Genomic DNA, 24,091 nt, shown 5'->3' with positions numbered 1-24,091 from the left:
TAATGAATAGCTACTAATTAGGCTACATCTTTAACAGTGTAATTAGATTACTTTACTAATTACTCTCCTTCTAAAAAAAATTCCATTACTTAGTACTTTCTAAACCGTCTTTCAAATAAATATCAATCTGCCGATTCATAACCGATTGAATCTTTATTTGAGGATTGAAAACAAACCAGGATGAGAAGACAATGCTGAAAAAGTTGTAGTTTTTGGACCAAACATTTATTTGTAATGCTTTAAGAGCATTGCAGTTCACAAGCCCACTATGACCAACGTAAAATCAAGGACCGAGACGTCGCCCGGTATGGCGCAGCCAGGGCCCCACCCTGGAGCCAGGCCCGGGGTTGGCGCTCGTATGCAAGGAGGGATCATAAGGTGCCGGTGCGTAGTGGATCGGACAGTCGAAGGCGAGGCCCCCGACGACCTGATCTCTGGACACGGAAACTGGCTCTAGGGACATGGAATGTCACCTCGTTGGAGGGGAAGGAGCCTGAGCTTGTGCGGGAGGTCAAGAGATACCTCCACGCACAGCTTGGGCTCTGGAACCACACTTCTTGAGAGAGGCTGGATTCTCTACCACTCTGGAGTTGCCCATGGTGAGAGGCGGCGGGCTGGAGTGGGTTTGCTTATAGCCCCCCAGCTCAGCCGCCATGTGTTGGAGTTCACCCCGGTGAACGAGGGGGTTGCTTCCCTGCGCCTTCGAGTCGGGGATAGGTCTCTCACTATCATTTGTGCCTACGTCCCGAATGGCAGTGCAGAGTACCCGGCCCTCTTGGGGTCTCTGGGAGGGGTGCTGGAAAGTGCTCCGACTAGAGACTTCAACGCCCACGTGGGCAGTGACAGAGACACCTGGAGGGGTGTGATTGGGTGGAGCGGCCCCCCTGATCTGAGCCCGAGCGGTGTTCTGTTATTGGACTTCTGTGCTAACCATGGCTTGTCCATAACGAACACCATGTTCAAGCATAAGGGTGTCCATCAGTGCACATGGCACCAGGACACCCTAGGCCGAAGGTCGATGATCGACTTTGTGGTCGTCTCATCTGACCTCCGGCCGTATGTCTTGGACACTCGGGTGAAGAGAGGGGCACAGCTGTCAACCGATCACTACCTGGTGGTGAGTTGGATCCGATGGCAGAGGAGGAAGCTGGACAGACTCGGCAGACCCAAACATACTGTGAGGGTCTCTTGGGAACGTTTGGCTGAACCCCGTCAGAGAGATCTTCAACTCCCACCTCCGGCAGAGCTTCGACCAGATCCCGAGGGAGTCTGGAGATATTGAGTCTGAATGGACCATGTTCTCCAACTCCATTGTCGACGCGGCCACTCGGAGCTGTGGCCGTAAGGTCTCCGGTGCAGGTCGAGGTGTCGGTGGTGGACACCGGAAGTAAGAAATGCCGTCAAGCTGAAGAAGGAGTCCTATCAGGCCTGGTTGGCTTGTGGGGTTCCTGAGGCAGCTGACAGGTACCGGCAGGCCAAGCGGACGGCAGCCCGGGTAGTTGCGGAGGCAAAAACTCGGGCCTGGGAGGAGTTCGGTGAGGCCATGGAGAAAGACTATCGGTTGGCCTCGAAGAGATTCTGGCAAACCGTTCGACGCCTCAGGAGGGGGAAGCAGTGCCCTACCAACACTGTCTACAGTGGAGATGGGCACCTGCTGACCTTGACTGGGGATATTGTTGGACGGTGGAAGGAATACTTCGAGGATCTCCTAAATCCCACCGACACGTCTTCCTTTGAGGAAGCAGTGGCTGAGGGCTCGGAGGGGGACTCATCCATCACCCGGGCTGAAGTCATCGAGGTAGTTAATAAGTCCTCGGTGGCAAGGCGCCGGGGGTGGATGAGATTCGCCCTGAGTACCTTAAGTCTCTGGATGTTGTGAGGCTGTCTTGGCTGACACGCCTCTGCTGCATCGCGTGGCGGTTGGGGACAGTGCCTATGGACTGGCAGACCGGGGTGGTGGTCCCTTTTTTTCAAGAAGGGGGACCGGAGAGTGTGTTCCAACTACAGGGGGATCAAACATCTCAGTCTCCCTGGGAAAGTCTATGCCAGGGTACTGGAGAGGAGAATTCGGCCGATAGTGGAACCTCGGATTCAAGAGGAGCTGTGTGGTTTTTGTCCCGGTCGTGGAACACTGGACCAGCTCTATATCCTTCACAGGGTGCTGGAGGGTTCATAGGAGTTTGCTCAACCAGTCCACGTGCTTCGTGGATTTGGAGAAGGCTTTCGACTGTGTTCCTCATGGCACCTTGTGGAGGGTGCTTTGGGAGTATGGGGTCCCGGGGCCCCTTGCTTAGGGCTGTACGGTCCCTTTACGACCAGAGCAGGAGCTTGGTTTGCATTGCCGGTAGTAAGTCAAATTTGTTCCCGGTGCATGTTGGTCTCCGGCAGGGCTGCCCTTTGTCACCGGTTCTGTTCATAATTTTTATTGACAGAATTTCTAGACGCAGCCAAGGGCCGGAGTGTCCGGTTTGGGGACCACGCGATTTCGTCGCTGCTCTTTGCGGATGATGTTGTCATGTTGGCAACCTCAGACCAGGACCTTTAGCATGCACTGGGACGGTTTGCAGCCGAGTGTGAAGCGGCTGGGATGAGAATTAGCACCTCCAAGTCCGAGGCCATGGTTCTCTGTCGGAAAAGGTTAGCTTGCTCACTTCAGGTTGGTGGAGAGTTCTTGTCTCAAGTGGAGGAGTTTAAGTATCTTGGGGTCTTGTTCACGAGTGAGGGAAGGATGGAACGGGAGATTGACAGACGGATCGGTGCAGCATTTGCAGTAATGCAGGTGATGTACCGATCTGTCGTGGTGAAGAAGGAGCTGAGCCATAAGGCGAAGCTCTCGATTTGCCGGTCAATCTACGTTCCTACTCTCACCTATGGTCATGAGCTGTGGGTCATGACCGAAAGGACAAGATCCCAGATACAGGCGGCTGAAATGAGCTTTCTCTGCAGGGTGGCTGGGCGCTCCCTTAGAGATAGGGTGAGAAGCTCGGTCACTCGGGAGGAGCTCAGAGTAGAGCCGTTGCTCCTTCACATCGAGAGGAGCCAGCTGAGGTGGCTCGGGCATCTATTTCGGATGCCTCCTGGACGCCTTCCCAGGCAGGTGTTCCAGGCACGTCCCACTGGGAGGAGGCCCCGGGGAAGACCCAGGACACGCTGGAGGGATTATGTCTCCCGGCTGGCCTGGGAACGCCTCAGGGTTCCCCCGGAGGAGCTGGAGGAAGTGGCTAGGGAGAAGGAAGTCTGGGCGTCTCTGCTTAGACTGTTGCCCCTGCGACCCGGCCCCGGATAATCGGAAGATAATCGATGGATGGATGGATGGATGGATGCTTCAAGAGATTCTGATTAACTTACTGATGTCACATATGGACTACTTTGATGATGTTTTTATTACCTCTATGGACATGGACAGTATAGTGTGCATAGACTTGCACATGTTCTCGGACTAAATATAAATATCTTAAACTGTGTACCGAAGATAAACTTTGATTAGTCTTACGGGTGTGGAACAACATTAGGGTGTCATTAATGACATAAATTTCATTTTTGGGTGAACCCTTTAATATTTATTAAAATACTACTAATATTTTTTATGGTGGGGTCAGGGAAAATGTTTGCAAGCCAAGTAAAAATCTGGACCAGAATGAACCTGTAGAAAAGCTAATTTGCATTGAGCCCTGTAATAGAGAGCTTTTAAGAACTACATCTTTTGTTATAAAATTAAGTGTTGTTACAGGAAAAAAAATTACGTTAAAAGTCTGAGCCCACCAGGAATTTTACTTGGCCCACCCTGCATCTGAAAGCTGGAGCCGGGCCTGTGCTAGGAACGCAAGTCTCTTGTGAATGCGCATATGACGTTTAGCGGAAGTTAGAAATTAGTTTGTAAAGTTTAAAATATGGATATTTTTCTAACACAAATGCATTGCTGCACGTTTCAAAAGACCTTTAACAACCCCCCGGAGACACGTGGAGCACTTTTATGATGGATAGATGCACTTTTATGGACTTCAAAACCAAAATTAATTTTCTTATTTAGGTGAACTATCCTTTTCAAAATAGAGTAGATATAGGTGGGTTGTTCCAGTCCATCATGCATTAACAACGTAAATATGCAGACAACATGCATATTTATTAATTTGATAAACCACTTATCTGTATAATAACTGGATTGCTCATTGTATTCTAAACTGCCAGCAGGCGGTGAAGCCAGCAGAAGTGTCTTTGTGGCCATCTTACTGTTCTGAACTAACAAAGGGGATCATTGACAAAAACAGACCTAAAAATCACCCAATTTGCAGCATCTCAGTGTAGTATGCTTTATGTTCCAACCATGAAATATTTTTTTCAAATAAGTTAATACATGAAATGGCTTCAATCAGACAAACCAAAAAAGATTTGGAGGAATACTTAGGCAAACGTTGCCAATGCCATTCCCTATAATTTGGCTAACTCATCCTCACTCATCACATGGAAGAGCTAACTCTTCCTATTGCCCTTTTCTTTAAAATATTGCTGTATTTCTTTACTGAAAATAAGAAAATAATTTGGTACTTATACATGAACACAACTATACTACAATAAACAATTTCAATAAATAAATAACTGCAATCATATTATTGACACTAAAATCTATAATAAGTCCAAATGGGAAAATACATTAATGTAGTTCCACTGTGGTACAGCATTAATGTAAACATTAATATTTTCTCGATTTACAGTAAAACTATGGTTGATTTGTGAATAAAAATATATAATCAACTTATAAAAGAAAAGATGACCAAAGATTACAAATATATACAAATATATATATATATATTTAAAAATAAAATACAATTTTAAAAAAATTGCCTTGAGAATAGATTACTAGAGGTTAAAAACAGCAAATTCATTTGCTGGCTTAAGGCCTGCCCATAATTTCCATAGTGCAATTTAAGTTGTATTTTTTTCTGAATAACAAAGTAATACGTAGAAATTTAATTGTTGAAGCAACGTGAACCATAAAGGGTTAGAATGATAGCTTTGTAAGAATGTATAGGGAGACCTTAGATATAAAAATGGTTTCATGTTAGGCAATGTCAATATCTCATTCAAATCATTGAAATTCCTATTAATTTAGTAGAAAGCCAAAAGCATGAGCTTTACTGTGGAACAGTGGTGGAAAGAGTACTGAAAAACATACTCAAGTAGAAGTACTGTTACTTGTCAAAAAATTTAATTTAAGTAGAGTAAAAGTACCTGTCCTAAATATTACTCAAAGTAGGAGTAAAAAGTAGCCGTTTTAAAAGTACTCAAGAGTAGTGAGTAGTGAGTATTATGCTATGAATGTTAGTCCACCTTATACCCTGCTAATTAAAAATGTAGCTTACTCTTTTATGGATGATTCTCAGTAAGAACGAAAAACATGAGATCACCAAAGAATATTTCAATATTTCTTTAAATATTTATTTTTATTTTTAACTGTTAGCACAAAAAATACAGCCATGTAATATTTGAGAAATCAACCAATAATCTGGTAACATTTATGACAACCATTCTGTAGAGGTTTTCACCACTGATTATTTTTGCTTGGAATTAAAAAATAAACCTGATTTAAATATAAATCTGATGTTTTATAAAAGTTTTTCGCTATATACATGGCCTACCATTTTAAATCACCATGTGAGAACACATTACATTAAAATATGCACTTCAATATGTTGACAGAAAGCGGGTTTAATGCGTTTACATGTTAAACAAAATCGACGTAAGGGACAGAAATCTAGCAGTGACGATCAGTTACTGCCTAATGCACTTTAAAGCCTGACAAATAATCGAGCTAAATGAAGAGTTTCCAGCAGATGGCACCGCAACCTTGTGCAGCGCTAACAGAATCCATACCATTTATGCATGTATTAGAAAATGTAATATTCTGCGGCCCGTTTGTAGTATTTGTTTAAGGCAATTTGACGATTTCAGTCATTATACAGTAGCCAGCACTTACCCCCTTTCATAAAGCTTGACGCATGGAGACACAGGACTGATTATTCGTCTTAGCCAATCACGTTGACAGGAAAAATAAATAAACATGATGTAGCGGTGGCCGATTTAGGGAAAATAGCGAGTAAGTTTAATACTCAAGTAAACCATTCGCAAATCACCAGCTTCATAACGCACACGCGTTGCTACGGTTACGCGCCTGGCGAAGTGGCGAAGTTAACTTACAGTGTTTGTTTATCGGTCTGGCTGTAGATAGTATGGAGCACTACTCAGTAGAAAAACACATTTTTGACATACTATTCTTGGATAACATGATATACTAACAATCAAGCAGAGCACATGACACCAGCGCAAAAAAAAAGAAGAAAAAAGTGTGCGACTGACCAAAAAGACTTGAATGCTTCATAAATATCATATCTGACTGCATATGACATTGGCGTCTACTGTAATAGCTTTATGTCTAATGTGATTTACTTGTTATGTATTTGCTTGTAATCAGAAATAATCTACTGTAGAGGTAACTTATTGTGGCTGCGTTTACACTTGGCATTATGCGATCACCGTGATGCGATCAAGCAGATCACTTTACATTTGTTCACGTCAAGTGGAAACCATCTGGAGTAACTGATCGGATTTGTGTTTACCGCAAAAATTAATGGCAGTGCATAGAGCACGGGATTTTTGTGATGCATTAGCATTCATATACAAGCACTCTCAAATAGGGTACTTAATCTACAAGTTTAAGTTTCCCAACTTTAATCTTATATTATGAAACAAAGAAACGTGTTATTCTGATGCATTGTATAATTGAAAGGCGAGTACGCACGCGTTTGGCTACTGTACAGAATACGGCATTACAAAGTCAGTTAGGTTAGGTTAGTTCACAGAAAAATTAGAATTCGGTCATTATTACTCACCCTCATGTCGTTCCAAACCCGTAAGACCCTCGGTCATCTTCGGACACAATTCTAAGATATTTACAGGTTTGGATCGACATGATCGAGGGTGAGATAAAAACAGGATTTTCAGTTTTGGGTGAACTACCTTTTAAGGAAGACGTTTCCCCACTCTATATTGAAGACAGAAATGGGAGATTATTTATAATAACAACAGAAACATATACATTAAGATAATGTTGCACAATTAAAATATGATAACGGCATAACGCATAAGAAAGATAACGCAGCCTCTCTTAAACGGAAGTTAAGTTTGAGCCACAAACGCGCGCACGCGCAGTAAGGTTTGTTTATGTTGCTGCCGTTCGGAGCATCTGATTGGTAGACATTACACTAGGAAGATACAAATACGTTGGTGTGCACCAATTTTGAACGACTCGACTTTGTATGAGGTAAATTAGTCTTAGTCAAGCGGTTTAAATTAGCAAGCTTTTTAAAATTGAATTATATATACGAGGCATATGACATTAAATCAATAATGGAATTTTGTATGGCACTTATGCCATGCTTTAGAAAAGGTTATAAATAACGTTACGTTAGATAGCTAGCCATATAGATATATAGCTGGCAATCGATTTCTCTGTTTTAACCTTAGCAAAAGTAAAACATTCTGTCATCTAATTTCAGCATAATGCCCCCCCCAGAAAAAAATAAAAACAAAGGAAATAACGTTGCTGAAGTTTTTTACGAAGAGTAAGGTTACATCATAACCGAAGAGACAGGACAACATCATAACCGATCATTTACCAAGCCTATATTTACATTTAAAAAAGTATATAATGTGTCATCAGGAGAAGGCTGGTACAATCAGGGAAGAGGCAGGTGATAAAGGAGTTACAGATGAAGTGACAGGTGGAGGGTGGGAGGTGAGGTCTTAAAAGGAATTAATGATGAATATGTGAAATTTTCCACATACAGAAGAGCACAAGATAAACATAAATGATCATATATAAGTCCCATATTTGTCTGCAATATCATATAGGCTACAGTTGTTAATTTATTAGGAGAACCATGATGCAGCCATGGAAGAGACAAAAGGGGAGGCAGGTGGCACAGCAGGGGGTGAGGTGAGGTTTTAAAATGTATTCATAATTGTAATGGATTAAATGCAAGGATGGCGGTTGAGTTGCTGCCTGTTCAATGTCAATTCCTCAAATCAATAAACAGAAATATTACAATATGCTTAGTTTCTCATAAGCCTTGAATCCACTTAATAATTGTTTTTAAGCACCTATTCAAGCTCTTTGACTTCAGTAGCAGGGACTCTGACTTCCAACTGACTAAATGTTAACATACATAGTACATTTAACCCTTGTGCATCAATTTAAAAAAAAATTATGTCAAAAAACTGTCATAAAACATGTAATAATGGGAGCACAAACTTAAGTGTGGTCTTATTTTAAAGAAGACCTGTGGCAGTGTGCAAAAGGCCTCTTGTGGGGAAGGGTGTCAGAGTAATATTGCGCTGTCCAAACGGGGACTCTTATTATGAAGGTGCGCAGTGCGCACCCGACTGGAAGAGAGGCACTGTTCATTCAGCACGGCGCGGACGGCAGATTGCATCAGCTGCTGCAGGATCAAGTTTATGGCATGCATAAGCGCTGAAGACATTCATTTAAGTTATTGTCAGCCTCAGTTTTGGTGCAGCTTGTGTTCATGTGCGTCCTATAGGAGTGAGTACTGTTAATCTTTTGTGTTCACTGATTTCTGCTCGTTTGCTGTTATGACGCAGTTATCAGTTGTGAATGTTACGTGACAATATATATTAATCTGTGCTCGTTCTAATAGCTGAACTGTCGATCTAGAATGTTCGGAGTTATAATGTGTATTATATCATAGTAAGTCATACAGATAAATAATGATAGCAAATGTGATGGATGTTAAATTCAGGTGTTATACATCATTGTTATTGTATGAGGGGAGCAGCCTATAGTTACATGTGAATGGTAATAATTTGGAATGATTTTGCTGTTATTTGAATACTGCTATTTGTGTGTTGCAGAGAAACCACACAAACACATGCATCCCCTTACATCCATAACTGCAACCATACCAGCCCAGTGTGCAAGCGAATAGGGCTCCACAAACCAAACCAAACCAAACCCATTCTGATTGGGACAGGACAGGACTCGCTAAATGTACCTCAGGTTTCTCAGCTAAATTAATCCTCAGCGTTTCCAATGGCAAAGCCCTCCACAGTCCTGGTATTTCACGCCACGTGTTAATGTTTATGTAAAGGCTGACTCCACCCCTGATGTTGTTCTGCATACCATTGAGAATAAAGCAGTTAAACTGACCCTTCACTCTGTGGTGTTCTGACCGACACACCTGGTTCACTGCGATCTAAACTAGCCCTAACATATTTACATAGCCCTTCGGCACATTTTGTGGTCCTTCGAGCCGGAGCGCAGCTGTGCTGGGAGCATGCAACAGAGTGATGAGGCATCGTGGGCCCCACCCACTCGGCCAAAACGACAGATAAGACAGCCGTCCTATTTGAAGGATTATGAGGTCAGTGCAGTACGACCGAAGATACGTGGCCAGTCACGGGCCAGCCCGGCACCACACACGCCTAGAGGGGAAGAATGGAGCTCACAGCCTCATGTGAAATGGAGAAGGTCTTATCAAGCGCATGATGATTATTCCCCAAGCCCTGAGGAGAGCTTTCGCAACACAGGCCTAGTATGGCCACATACCTCTATGCCCCACACGGAGGAGGGAGCAGAGCCAAATGTGATGCACAGCGAACGCATGCAATACAGCTTCGCCTCATCTCGTGACCCTAGAGGAGAATCCTGTGAGTTAATGGCCTCAGATACAGTGAAGCAGGATCAGTCCGCGGAACGATGGCCAATGCCACCCCTTCCACTTCCAGAGGACTCGTTAGTAACAGAGGAAGAGGAGTATGATGAGGGACTGCCCCCTCCACCATGGCCTTCGTCTGACTACCCTCCAATATCTGCAGTTGCTGAGGAGCAACGAGTTGTCATCGTCCTAGACAGAATGATGAGCGAGCTACAGCTCATGAGGGACAGTGTAATGTCCAGCCTCACACCACACACTCGTCCATATTCTACTCCTCGTAGCTTGAATACTCCTCAACCTAGACAAGGTCCGGAACAGTATGTACGGTCCCACACCCCAAGGCCAGAATTCTACTCACCCGTCTCACGTCCGCAGCTCAGTAAGTATCACACGGATGCCGGATCCTCCGCTCAGTATCAAAGCAGACCTGATACAAGCCAGCTACCCCCTGCTCAAGGCAGACAGTTTTCGTCAGCATCGGCAACTCTGGGAGGAGGAGAGTATAGGGGCCCATCGCCAAAAATTCCTTGCTTCATTCATAAAGATCCAATGGAGTTCTCGCGGTTGAAATTAGCCCTAGCAAACCTTCTACCTGGGGACGCGACGGAGCTTTTTAAGTATCAGATACTCCTTGATCATGTAAAGCTTGAAGAGGCTTGCCTTATTGCTGACTCCTTTATCAACTCACCCAGGCCATACACAGACACCATGGCAGCCTTGACCGAGAAGTTTGGACAGCCGCACCATATAGCCTTGCAGAGGATCGCTGCAGTTATGGATTCGCCTGAGGTGAGGAGAGGAGATGTAACAGCTTTTGAGAGGTTCTCCTTGCATGTGCAGTCCCTTGTTGGCATGCTACAGACACTGGGCCCAGATGGAGAAGTGGAGCTGAGATGTGGCTCACATGTGGCACGACTACTTACCAAACTTCCAGTAGATATGAGAGCAAACTTTCGGCGTCAAATGTTCCATCGTCCCGGGCACACTCATACGCTGCTCGACCTGGCAGAATGGCTTCGATACGAGTCTTGGTGCCAAGGCTACGACACCTCTTCAGACCTCCGCACCCAAGGGCTGTCAGGCTACCGGGTCGAGAAGCGACGCAACAAGCCAGCAGCTATGGTACTACACGGAGCAGAGAGCTATACACCGAACCAAGCAACCACACGAGAGGGTCAGAGCACGTCTGCGGGGAGATGGAAGGGCAAATCCAAACCATACTGCCCATACTGCGAGTGTACAGAGCACTTCCTAAATAGGTGTTCTGCGATTCAGAAACTCACCAGAGAGCAGGTCATAGAATGGATCAGAGATAAAAGGCGTTGCTGGAGATGCGGGAGAGCACATCAAGCGGCCCAATGTGACCTCAAGAAGCCCTGCGATGTGTGTCAAGGGAAACATCTGAGAGTCCTCCATGATGCTAATGCACGTCCCCAGGCTGAGCAGCCAAAGGCTGAGAGTTGTTTGGTGAGCACCAGAACGGAAGTTCTCTACCTAGACAGACCATCGGCCCACTCTCGTGTTATGCTGAAAGTTGTCAGAGTTCTTCTGCGCAACAGAGACAGGACACTAGATACTTACGCAGTTCTGGATGATGGATCCGAGCGTACGATGCTCCTCCCTGAGGCGGTTGACAAACTGGGCCTGCACAAAAGGCCTGAAGACCTTGCGCTCCGCACAATTCGACAGGAAGTCCAGACCCTGAAGGGATCTGCCGTCTCCTTCAGCATTTCATCCCCTAGCAATCCCAAGAGAAAATTCCGGATAGAAGGGGCTTTCACCTCTCAGCGCTTGGATCTAGCAGACCACTCCTACCCAATTGCCAGCTTGAAGAGGAAGTACAAGCACCTGGCAGATCTCCCCCTTGAGCCATTCGATCATGTTAAGCCACTTGTGCTGATTGGTGCTGACTACCCCCACCTACTTACCCCTATCGAGCCGGTGAGAATGGGCCCTCCTGGAGGTCCGGCTGCCATTCGAACAAGACTAGGATGGACGCTTCAAGGACCTGCCCACCTTACCCAGTGGGCACCGAACACCCAGCAGTGTCTCTTCACTAGTATCTCTTCCCAGACCACTGAGCTGATGCAGAATGTGGAGAAGCTTTGGAAGATGGAAATGCTGCCATACCAGAGCAGCAAACTGGCAATGAGGTCAAAACAGGATAAAGAAGCGTTGGAACTCCTAGAGACCAAGACGAGACGAGTAAAGGTAGCAGGTGTCCTCAGATATGCCACACCCTTGCTACGGAAGCGAGACATTCCCCCGCTTCAAGCTTCCAAAGAAGCGGTCCTACCCAGCCTTAGAAGTCTGGAGAGACGTTTGGCCCGGGACCCCCTACAAGCCGACGAGTACTGCGCAGCGATTCGCAAGTTGGTGGAGACTGGAGCGGTCAAGAAGGTTGACCTAAGTGGAGCCTCAACCACAGATGAGTCGTGGTACATACCCCACCATGTAGTAAGGCATAACGGGAAGAGTCGTTTAGTCTTCAATTGCTCTTTCCCATTTCAAGGTCGAAGCCTCAATGACACCCTCCTTCCTGGACCAACATTGGGAGCCCCTCTTCTGGGAGTTCTACTGCGTTTTAGGGAACATGGAGTAGCAGTCAGTGGAGACATCAGAAGCATGTTCCACCAGGTTCAGCTCTTACCAGAAGATCGGCCGCTCCTCAGGTTTATCTGGAGGGACATGGAGCGTGATAACCCCCCTAATGTTTTTGAGTGGCAGGTCCTACCATTTGGCACTACGTGCTCACCGTGTTGTGCCACCTTCGCTCTCCAAAAGCATGCGAGAGACCATGGCGGGCCAGGAGAAGGAGTCAGGCATTCGGTGGAGCGCTGCTTCTATGTGGATAACTGCCTCCAGAGTGTGCGCACCGCAGAGGAAGCCAAGGAGCTGGTGGACCAGCTCAGGGAAGTGCTCGGGTCTGGAGGGTTTGAGATCCGGCAGTGGGCCTGCAACATACCTGATGTCCTCAGACACCTACCTGCAGAGGCAAGGTCTGACAGCATGGAGCGATGGCTTTCGCATGATGAACCTGGCCTGGCAGAACCAGCGCTCGGACTCAGCTGGCATTGGGGGACAGATATCTTAGGCTACAAGAACCGACCTCTGGAGTATGGAGCTCTCACAATGAGGAATGTCTACAAGGTGCTGGCCCGACAATACGACCCCCTGGGCTTCATCGCACCTTACACGACCCGTGCCAAGTTGATTGTCCAGAGCATGTGGGACAAGCCACGTGACTGGGATGACCCACTTATCCCTCAAGATTTGCTTAAGGTCTGGAAGGAGTGGGAATCAGAGTTACACTTACTGTCCTGTATCTCCTTACCCAGACCCTATGCTCCGGTCCAAAGCGATCAAATGGTTGCTTCCCGACAGATACATGTGTTTAGTGACGCCTCCGAAAGGGCCTACGGATCAGTCTCTTACCTGAGGACAGAAGATACCCAGGGACAGGTCTACCTGGCATTCCTGGCAGCTAGGTCCAGGGTAGCGCCCCGGCGACAGCATTCCATTCCCCGCCTCGAGCTCTGCGGTGCCCTGACGGCTGCCCAATTGGCAAAGACATTAGAGAGGGAACTGACGTTGAAGACGGACCAGACAATCCTTTGGAGCGACTCAACAACAGTTTTAACATGGCTGCAGTCAGAGTCATGTCGCTTCAAGGTTTCCGTGGGTACTCGTGTGGCCGAGATCCAGGAGCTTACAGGGAAGAGTACCTGGCGCTATGTAGACTCCGCGCAGAACCCGGCAGATGATGTTACCCGGGGGAAGACCTTGGCAGAATTGGCCGCACCTAACCGCTGGAGCCAAGGGCCCTCTTTCCTCCTCAAGGGACCAGCTGAATGGCCATCTTCACCTGGAGAGGTAACAGAACAGGATGTTACGGAGTGCAAGAAGTCTGCTTCATGTGGAGTCATATCCAGAGCGGACAGACAGGGGACACATCTAGGTCAGTCACACCTGTCCTGGAAGGATATGGTCGAGGCTGTAGCACAGGAGGTACATGGGGCGGCAGACCGGGATGAGCCCTTGACAGCAGAGGACTATCGGCAGGCAGAGATGACTATCTTCCGGAGAGTTCAGGCTGAGTGCTTCCCAGAGGAGTTACGTCATCTCAAGTCAGGGAAAGCAGTGCTCCGAAGCAGTCGTCTCCTTACCCTGTCCCCGGAGCTGGACCCCGACGAGGGAATCATACGAGTAGGAGGGAGACTCAGACGTGCCGACTGCTTAGACCCTGCATTCACACATCCTATTGTCCTGGACTCCTTGCATCCTGCGACGACACTCCTTATCCAGGACTACGATGCTCGCCTCTGCCATCCGGGCCCTGAACGAGTATTCGCAGAGATACGCCGGGTTTTCTGGATTCTCCGGGGCAGGGAGGCAGTTCGAAGGGTGCAGCACCAGTGCGAGGAGTGCCGAAGATGGAAATCTAAGCCTGTGGTCCCAAAGATGGCGGATCTACCTGTGGCCCGTCTACGCTTAGGCAAGCCACCGTTCTACTCTACAGGCATCGACTGCTTTGGGCCCTTTCTAGTCAAGATAGGACGACGCTCAGAGAAAAGATGGGGCATCATCTATAAATGTCTTACCACCAGAGCAGTGCATCTAGACCTCCTGCACAGAATAGATGCAGACTCTTTCCTGATGAGCCTCAGGCGTTTCATTGCTCGCAGAGGTACTCCAGCTGAGCTCTATTCCGACCAGGGTACGAACTTTAAGGCAGGAGAGAAGGAACTTCGTGAGTCTTTTAAAAGCATGTCTTCCAACCTCCAACGACTCCTAGCCAAGCAGAAGATTGCTTTCCGCTTCAATCCCCCGGCAGCTCCTCACTTTGGGGGAACATGGGAGAGGGAGATCAGGTCTGTCAAGACTGCGCTGTATACTGTCATAGGAGTCCAACCCATTTCAGAGGAGGTGTTACAAACTACACTGCTGGAGGTTGAGGCTATACTGAATACCAAACCTCTGGGCTATACCTCATCCAGTGTTGCTGATGTGGACGCGGTGACCCCGAATGTTCTCTTAATGGGGCGGCTGGATGGAGCACTACCTTCGGTTGTCTACCCTAAGAGTGAAGGACTAAGTCGACGGAGATGGCGACACTGTCAAGTCATAGCAGATCACTTCTGGGCAAGATTCATCAGATGTTACCTGCCAACCCTTCAATGCAGACGGAAGTGGCATGGTGCCCCCGGCGATCTGACAGTAGGATCTGTAGTCCTGCTGATGGAGCCCCAGTTTCCCAGGGCGCTCTGGCCAGTTGGCAGAGTAGTTAAAGTGCATCCGAGTGCCGATGGGCATGTGCGATCTGCGGACATCCAGGTCAAGGACAGGGTCTACACCCGGCCAGTTGCCCGGCTTATTACGCTTCCGGTCATCACAGATGGTGAGGAGGATGAGGAAGAACCTGCGGTGTCTACAGACTGAGAAGTGAGCCTTTTACATGAGCAAATTGCGCGCAATTTGGGGGCGGCTGTGCAAAAGGCCTCTTGTGGGGAAGGGTGTCAGAGTAATATTGCGCTGTCCAAACGGGGACTCTTATTATGAAGGTGCGCAGTGCGCACCCGACTGGAAGAGAGGCACTGTTCATTCAGCACGGCGCGGACGGCAGATTGCATCAGCTGCTGCAGGATCAAGTTTATGGCATGCATAAGCGCTGAAGACATTCATTTAAGTTATTGTCAGCCTCAGTTTTGGTGCAGCTTGTGTTCGTGTGCGTCCTATAGGAGTGAGTACTGTTAATCTTTTGTGTTCACTGATTTCTGCTCGTTTGCTGTTATGACGCAGTTATCAGTTGTGAATGTTACGTGACAATATATATTAATCTGTGCTCGTTCTAATAGCTGAACTGTCGATCTAGAATGTTCGGAGTTATAATGTGTATTATATCATAGTAAGTCATACAGATAAATAATGATAGCAAATGTGATGGATGTTAAATTCAGGTGTTATACATCATTGTTATTGTATGAGGGGAGCAGCCTATAGTTACATGTGAATGGTAATAATTTGGAATGATTTTGCTGTTATTTGAATACTGCTATTTGTGTGTTGCAGAGAAACCACACAAACACATGCATCCCCTTACATCCATAACTGCAACCATACCAGCCCAGTGTGCAAGCGAATAGGGCTCCACAAACCAAACCAAACCAAACCCATTCTGATTGGGACAGGACAGGACTCGCTAAATGTACCTCAGGTTTCTCAGCTAAATTAATCCTCAGCGTTTCCAATGGCAAAGCCCTCCACAGTCCTGGTATTTCACGCCACGTGTTAATGTTTATGTAAAGGCTGACTCCACCCCTGATGTTGTTCTGCATACCATTGAGAATAAAGCAGTTAAACTGACCCTTCACTCTGTGGTGTTCTGACCGACACACCTGGTTCACTGCGATCTAAACTAGCCCTAACATATTTACATAGCCCTTCGGCACAGGCAGATTATTGTTGAAGCCAAACTAAAAGTTTTAAAAGGGAAAAAAAGGGGAAAAAAAGTTGGAAAAAAAGGGAAAAAAAATATTTACGAATAATATTTTGTATAAAACATATATTTTCTATGAAACAGCATTTTAAACAGTAAACTCTAAAACTAAAAAGCCATAAAAGTTGCATTCCAAATTTGAGGTTGATGTATCAAAAATTATCTTTGTCAGTTTGTTTGGGTGCAGTGCCAAAGTTTCCTCATTAGATGTCAGCAAAACTCCACTGATACACGCAGAAAATGTTATTGATATAGATAATAATGATAGATACAATTTAATAGTTCTAGTTCCAAGTGCTTGTTTCCAAAGCCGTATGTGACTTTTGTATTTTTGGGGGGGTTACGAATCAAATATTTGCCTTTTAAAGTGCTACTTTCCTTTCTGCCTGCAATTACAGGAGGGGTTTGCACACTTTTATGTTTCCCAACTTCAATATTTGTGTAATAATAAACAGATGATAAACGGATGATTTTTGTTTATTTATTTGGTGTTTGTGATTCTATACATTTTGTACCACGTCACTATACTGTTACTATTATGGTGGTGGGATGGACGTTGATTCATAGTGGTGAAAATGTCCCCCCCAATGTCAAAGTCGCTCCTACGCCCCGGCTGCAGTGATGACACCACAATTTTGGCTTCGGTACAGTACCACAATCTAATACCGAAATACCGATATTAAATCGACACTGTTTAGTCAGCTGATATTAGCGCGGGTATATTGCACGCGAATGAGTACAATTATGCAAGTTTTGAGTTTATAAAGTGGGAAATTACCACAAATGTTTATTAGAAAAATTAATCAGCAAAGCTAATCACATCAAATCAGTCATTTGAAAAATTTCTTGTGAGAAATAATTGCAGCAAAATCTCTCAAAATTAGCAAATTGCTTCTGGTTTCAAAAGACATCGCACCTACACTAAAGCAATCTGCATAATCAGATTCAACATTTCACGTTCGTCTCGGCATTTCGTAATAACAGTTACAGGCGATGAGCTATGACACACACACAAGCCTGTAACTTAGAGCTCACACATGGAAAATTAAGTTTCCTAAAACAGTCAAATACACAGAATAATGTAAAAATGTCCGTCTTTAGTGAGTAACGTTATTCACATAAACACAGTCTGTTGTGTCTAACGCGAATGTAAATAGTGCAATAGTATGCGTGCATATGAGATCTAAATGTCATTGGTTGAAACGAAAGCTGGAGATTTTGTGATATTCGATGTTAGGCTATGTATGTGCGTTGATCAGTGTAAAAAGAAAATAAATGTCTAAATTAGATATCTTAAGAAGTCTTAAAGTCAGGATGACAGATGCTTCTTGGCTAGGTTTTGGTTCTTCATCAGTTTTATAAGCAAAGTAATTAGAAAATTCACTTCTACTCCTCTCTTTATTAATTCTTTTTGGGCATCGATCTTGAGTGAGATTCAACTGCTTTATCCATTTTGTTCATCTATGTTGTTGTCACATTTGCCGGTTGTTTCGGGTCAGTTTGGGTAGCACGCTGCCATCTAGCGGTGAACTTCGGAAAAGCTGCATACCGAAATGTGCAAAATAATGATATTGTACCGTTTTAAATAAAATATCGGTATTTTTCCAGTACCGGTATACCGCGCATCCCTACATCACTGATGTTCATTTGGGTTAATTTTTGGTATACAATATATTATATTTCCCAGTGCTTTAAAAGTCAGTCGTTGTGCCATATGTCACTAGAAATGTTTTAAAATCCACAAAAGCAATTCATAAATGACTGCCAGGCAGAGTTGTGTTTGTAACAAAAACGTATGCATTTTTGTGTGTGTGTGTGTGCAAATCTCATTTTATTTATTTCTGATTTAGTTTTGTGAAACTTATATTTGTGGATCTCATTCTGTTTACTTGTGATTTTGTTTAATTCTTGTGGATCATAATCAATAAATTTGAAGTAATGGAGCAAAACTAAACCCATAACTGAAAGTCATTCGGTCACTAATCTATAAATATTAATTATAAATATAATCTGTCAAATTCAAAAGACCTAAACTGAATATTGTTACGATCTTCAATGTTAAAATAAACGCAATTTGGCTGATATTGAATAAGTTATTTTATATTTAATAATATTTGACACATAACTTAATATAAAGAGAGCAAAATTAGCCGCATCTTTTCAGTCACTCTTCTGGATGCGCTTTCCTCACAATAAATGTCAGATGAAGCATTACAATGTTGCATTGAAAAATAATCGTTTCATTTTACATCACTTACAAAAACTATAGCACTGTCTTAACGGTTAACATTAATTTCAACAGTTTAAAGTTTTAAAAACCACAAACCTTTCTTTATCCGAATCAGACACAGGATCGCGGCGCGGCCTTATGACGTCACATTACCAGACAAAACAAAAGTCCTGTTCGGACTTTTGATGACATTCAGTTTACAGTCAATTTACTCAAAAATATAAAAAGAGGTTAGGCACAAAAAAAAGAAATAAAAAAGAAAAGTCATGTATGTATATTAAAAAAGAAGAAAATATCACAGGCTCAATAGACCCTTTTACTGTATACAATGATGACGTAGCAACGTATGCGCGCGCATTTTGGCAACAAACTGTGGTGAGAATCAGCAGCATGTCAAGCTACGTGAGCGGATTAAGCAACACAAACCGAGAAAGTTATTTTAAAAAGTTGACTTTATCAAATGGTATTCGGCTACCAGATCCGTGTACTATAGTGGAGTGGAGAGAAGACGTTAGCAGATGGCCAGGTGGTCGGATATATACGTATTTAGTTTGAGAAACCGAGCGTGTACACCCGAGACAAGCATATAAATCACCGGATGCTTATGAATGCGTTGTCTGTGGGCATGTACAGAATGTCCAATACAATTTTCTACATTTATTCTTATTCTTCACACAGACATACATTTATCCTTTTCCTTACATTTTATGTTGTTATTGATTCGTATGTGTCGACACACTTCTGTTTAAAGTTTAATTTTGTAATGCTATAGTACTTTAATAGCAACTTTGTTGCTTGCATACATTTCTCAGATGGTTATTTTGCAATTAAACTATTAATAAAATCATTACAAATGAAATTGATAAGTAGTGTGATTATTGATATGATAATCTGGGGGTGGGGGTACATTATACACACCAGTGGCAGCCAATGTTGGGAGGTTTATTATAAAGCATTAAGTTTCAAGTGCAGTAAGTGTTTTACAAATGTAATTTTTGTATGCGAGCATTTTTATGTCCTCGTTGCAATCAATGCATTAATCGCCTGCAGCCACAGGTACCGCCGGTTCTTCTGAAACGGCCGTGATCCTGTCGGAGTCCTATAAAACTGAAGCCCATTGGTGGAATAGCGATTAGTGCAACCGAAAACGCAACAGCCAGACATTTTGATGCTGGGAAACCGTTTTGATAAACTTTCGGAGTTGCTAACACGTTAGAACCACTAAAGGAACAACACCACTTCCGTTGCCAAAATGCGCGCGCAACTCTTTGATCACGTGGGCTGTAAAAGGGTCTATAGATTAAAATAATAAATAACAGCCTTCTAGACAAAAAATAGCCATATCAATGCTGCAGGGTTAGTAATAAAATATTGTAATAAATCATATATTCATCAACTAATTCTAGCAAAATCACAAGACTAAAAATATGGATGGATAAAATACTTAGCCACTACAACAATTTTTTAAGTAATAAAACTGTGACCTTCCTCTTCACAGTTACCATATTTAATATATATAAAGGAAAGGTTCAGTATAATACCTTTTCTCATCTAACCAAAACTGCACTCTGCACAAGGCGTGCAGAAAATGTACTCTGTCCTGTTACAATTATTTACAGAATCTAAAAGGGCACTTTCAAAATAAAATTTAAGGCTTAGGAACTCAGTGCTTAGGAAGGATAGATATCGGTAAAATAAATGTAATAAAATGAGGTTCATTTGCGAATAAAGAATAAATTAAATATAAGGTTATAGTATATTAAAGAATTTACTTGTTAAAAGACAGATCCACTTTATATCTTACAATATTGTTAAGAACTATTTGAACATTTCTCATAAACTCAGTCGGCCCAAAATGTAATGATGGTAATGATTAATAAGAATTAGGGAGATTTGCCCATATAATAAAAAACAACAATCCATGTTTTATCTCCAGAGGAGATGGCTGAAATAAAGAATTGTTTTGGATAGCATGTAAACCCATGTGTAAGAGTAAAAGCATTGTAATCCAATAACTCACCAAAATCATCAAATAGATTGCCCACCAAATATTTCTGCAAAACCATTCTTCATTAAAAAATGATTTTTTTCTATGGAGGATATATTTTATAGTCTAGGTGTTATGCGGCGTAAAGTTGTAAATTTATGCTAGTTTCCAATGTAACAAAACTTGATGAAACGCACTGAAAATTTGGATATAAATAAAAGTCACATTTTAGTAAAAAAAAAATCTATCCCGCTAAATACTTCTGCACAAAACATTGTCGCTATATGATAAATTAAAATAAGCTGATAACATCACTGTTTACTCCAGAACGACTGTACAGCCAAATCTAATTTTGTCGCAATATTATCCTGTTTGACACTGTGAAGCTGCTTTGACACAATCGTGATTGTAAAAGCGCTATATAAATAAAGTTGATTGATTGATTGAAAACCACTGAACAAAGACACTGGAACAGTAAACAAAAGCTTGTTGCTTAAAAAAACAACCTTGTAGCAACTTAAATTTTAATATGTCATTCATCTGTAAAAAATCATTATATTTAATTCATTTGTATTGTATGATTTAACTATATAATCGTTCTTAATAAGTAAAGTCCTGTTCTTCCAAATAAAATTGTACAAAGATCAATTAATTAATTTAGACACCTAAGAAGAAGAAAGCTATCACATGGTGAAATTTTACCTTTTACAACAGCTTTTGATATCCTATGAAAGCTGGAGTCAAGCCCTTTTCAAATATATGATTTTTCTTTCATGGCTTGTCTGTAATAAAAGTTATGGTTATCTGAAGTCAGCTGATTGCTATGGTTTTTAGGAACATAATTTTGAGAAAAACAGTTTAAAGGTCCTGTTCTTCGCGATTCCATCTTTCAAACTTTATTTAGTGTGTAATGTTGTTGTTAGAGCATACCTGTAAAATTATAAAGCTCAAAGTTCAATGCCAAGCGAGATATTTTATTTACCAGAAGTTCCCTTTCAAAGCCTACAGCGAACGGCCGGTTTGGACTACACCGCTGTGATTTGACGTCACTAGAACCGTTTGTTGACTAACCCTCTGCCCACAAGAACACGCAAAATAGGGGGCGTGGTCTTGTTGCTCTACCACGTGGAGAAGAGCACGCATTCAGCTTGCATCGCCCTGTTATGATAAGAGGCGGGACCTTTCCAGGCAAAGTGCGCTAAGCTGCTGTCCAATCACAACACGGGAAGCGCTGGCCCAATCAGAACTTGTTACGTGTTTCTGAAGGAGGGACTTCATAGAACAAGGAAATCATCAGGCCGTTTTTAGGACAGAGAAAACATAGACAGTAAAAGAAATGGACGGAGGGATCCCATTGCCTTCTACGGCGTTAAGTGATGTCAGTATAGGAGCACTCACTTCCTGATGGCTGAGCGAACTGCGCAGGCTCAGACTGAGCTTGACGACGTAGATGTGACGTGAGCCTCCTGTCTGACAGCTGTAGGTCTTCTAGTAGATGTGGAAAGTGAAAGCTGAATCACGTTGTTTAAATATTTTCTCCCGTTGCTTTTGGCTCACTATGGGCTTCTCCCCATTCTTCCCCCTTGACTTTATCAGACTTTATGTCTCCACGTCCCCCCGACTGTCTCATAGACAGTAGAAGATTGCCTGCGAGCGTCTCCTCAGGTCTATACGGTAATTTCTCAACTGTGCGACAGAGTCGCGTTGGTTATGACGCAATAGTTAGCCTATTTTTACAAAAACAGCTTCTACGGGGCGATAGTGTAAGATACAAGGTAACGGAGCCTTTTATGCATTGTCGTGTTTCTTTAGAAATAAACAATGGACAAATGGAGTCTTTAAACGCCTCTGATGTAAAGTTATTCACTGTCAAAGTGACTCAAAAATGAATGGGAGTCAATGGGATGCTAACAGCAGGTGATGGCTTGGTTAGCAATGGCAGCCCCTAGGGGTGGAACGCTTTCCGAGCGCTAGATTACCCCCTTGAGAGAAAACAGCGGTGTACAGATAAGTCAATTGTGTGAAAAATACTGTGTTTTTTTACACGCAAAACATGAACTCATGTTATATTGCACACTGTAAACATAATCAAAGCTTCGAAAACACGAAAGAACGGGACCTTTAAAATTACCATCACCCCCCTCTTTTAGACAAACATAAATAGAAACTATCCAACCTTAAAATGGCTGTAATTCAAGAATGCTTTGGAATATAGACCTCAGGTTGGTCTTGTTTTAAAGACGACACTTGGCAGATTATTGTGGATTATTGTGAAAGAACGGGACTGAAGTCATTCTTAAAAAGGGAAGATGTGTTCGGAGTTTTGCCGACGGGATACAGCGAATGTTTAATCTACCACCGAGCTCCGTTTCACCTTCGTTGCTCTGGTTGGTGTAACGTTAGCACTATCCTATCTTGTGCAGAGGGAGTTTGAAAGACAACCGTTTATCCCGCCCCTCGGATTGAGCCCTATCAATGGTGAGTTTCCAGACCAAACATCTTGATGTGGGTCTGGCTTGTCAGGCTAATATAGTTCCATAATTTCCATACATTTTATGAAGCAGACATCCTATTCAGAAGTAGTACAGGCAGTTTGGCAGTACTTGATTTGAAGTCAACCTCTAATAAATATAAAAAGGACAAATCTGTATTTTTTTCCTTTATATTTAAAACATTTCCAGAACTTTTTATCTAAAAAAACCCACTGGATGTTATATATTGAACTCTTGGCATAAAAACCTGGAAAAGGGTTGTCTACCAATCTTCAATCTTTTTTCCGTGTTCATCACTATTTCAAAATAAAGGTCTGAACTGAATATGAAAACATATAATATTGTAATTTATTTGAAATGTATAAGCTGCATCACTACACTTGAATACTAACTAACGCTACCCTGAAGAGGACTAACTTCGTAAGTAGTGAAAAAAGTTTAGATGTTATAGAATAATCATTTAATTAAAACCCAATTTTGTAAAAAAAAAATACAACTTATTCTTTCAACTTATTCTTTGACCTAGCTGAAAACTTTGACTTACAGCGCAACATCTGACAGGTTTTCCCAGATCACATCACAAATGATTGGTGTCATACTACTATGACTACTCTTCCAGGCTCGCTATTGGCTAATTAAAAAATTGGGGGTTCCTTAGTTTAAAGGACAACTCCGGCAAAATTTTAAGTTTATCTTGATCGTTATATCTTTGTGAGTACAGTCTATAGAAGAAAAAAAAACGGATTGGTGGTTGCAACGCGCAACGCAGTGGTTGCAAGTTATTACAGTTAATAACCAGAGCCCCCCCTCAGCTAAAACGGCAGCTTTGGGGGCATAGACGTAAAGGGTGTCTTTGTGCCTCTTAACAGACACAAAATGCAATTAAAATGTCTGTCCAACATGAACAGGTCCCTTGCATGACAACGAGATGAGTTTAGCCACTTAGCCATTGTTCCATCATACACCATGGAACCTTTTGCTCTCTGGGACCTTCAGCTTTTGCTCTTTTCACAAGTGATGGCCGGACTCACAGAAATCCCTGCTGGCAAGCCTGCCGCCAGAGCTGGCCGAAATGGCGGTACCTGACAACCAAAAGTCTGTAAAATCAATCCAATAGCATGCCGAGTTCAATCTTTCAAAAACCAATTAAATTGC

At 43.3% G+C, this 24,091-nt stretch overlaps 1 protein-coding gene and 1 long non-coding RNA gene across 2 annotated transcripts in view; one reads left to right on the top strand and one right to left on the bottom strand.

Annotated features, from left to right (window-relative positions):
- The window catches only part of LOC137049657 (zinc finger protein 569-like), a 38,548-nt gene extending 19,943 nt beyond the window's left edge, over nucleotides 1-18,605 (bottom strand). The window contains exon 1 of the mRNA XM_067428255.1: nucleotides 18,554-18,605. The gene's annotated coding sequence lies outside the window, so the exon portion shown is untranslated. The remainder of the gene's footprint in view (nucleotides 1-18,553) is intronic.
- On the top strand, nucleotides 7,579-7,982 carry LOC137049651 (uncharacterized). Its single transcript, XR_010899668.1, has 3 exons — nucleotides 7,579-7,624; nucleotides 7,718-7,792; nucleotides 7,931-7,982. It is a non-coding gene; the product is annotated as an uncharacterized lncRNA (long non-coding RNA).
- Nucleotides 18,606-24,091: the final 5,486 nt, after the last annotated feature.

The sequence above is a fragment of the Pseudorasbora parva genome, chromosome 20 (assembly GCF_024679245.1).
Source record: "Pseudorasbora parva isolate DD20220531a chromosome 20, ASM2467924v1, whole genome shotgun sequence".
Taxonomy (NCBI): Eukaryota; Metazoa; Chordata; class Actinopteri; order Cypriniformes; family Gobionidae; genus Pseudorasbora; species Pseudorasbora parva.
This window is presented reverse-complemented; position numbering and strand designations above follow the sequence as displayed.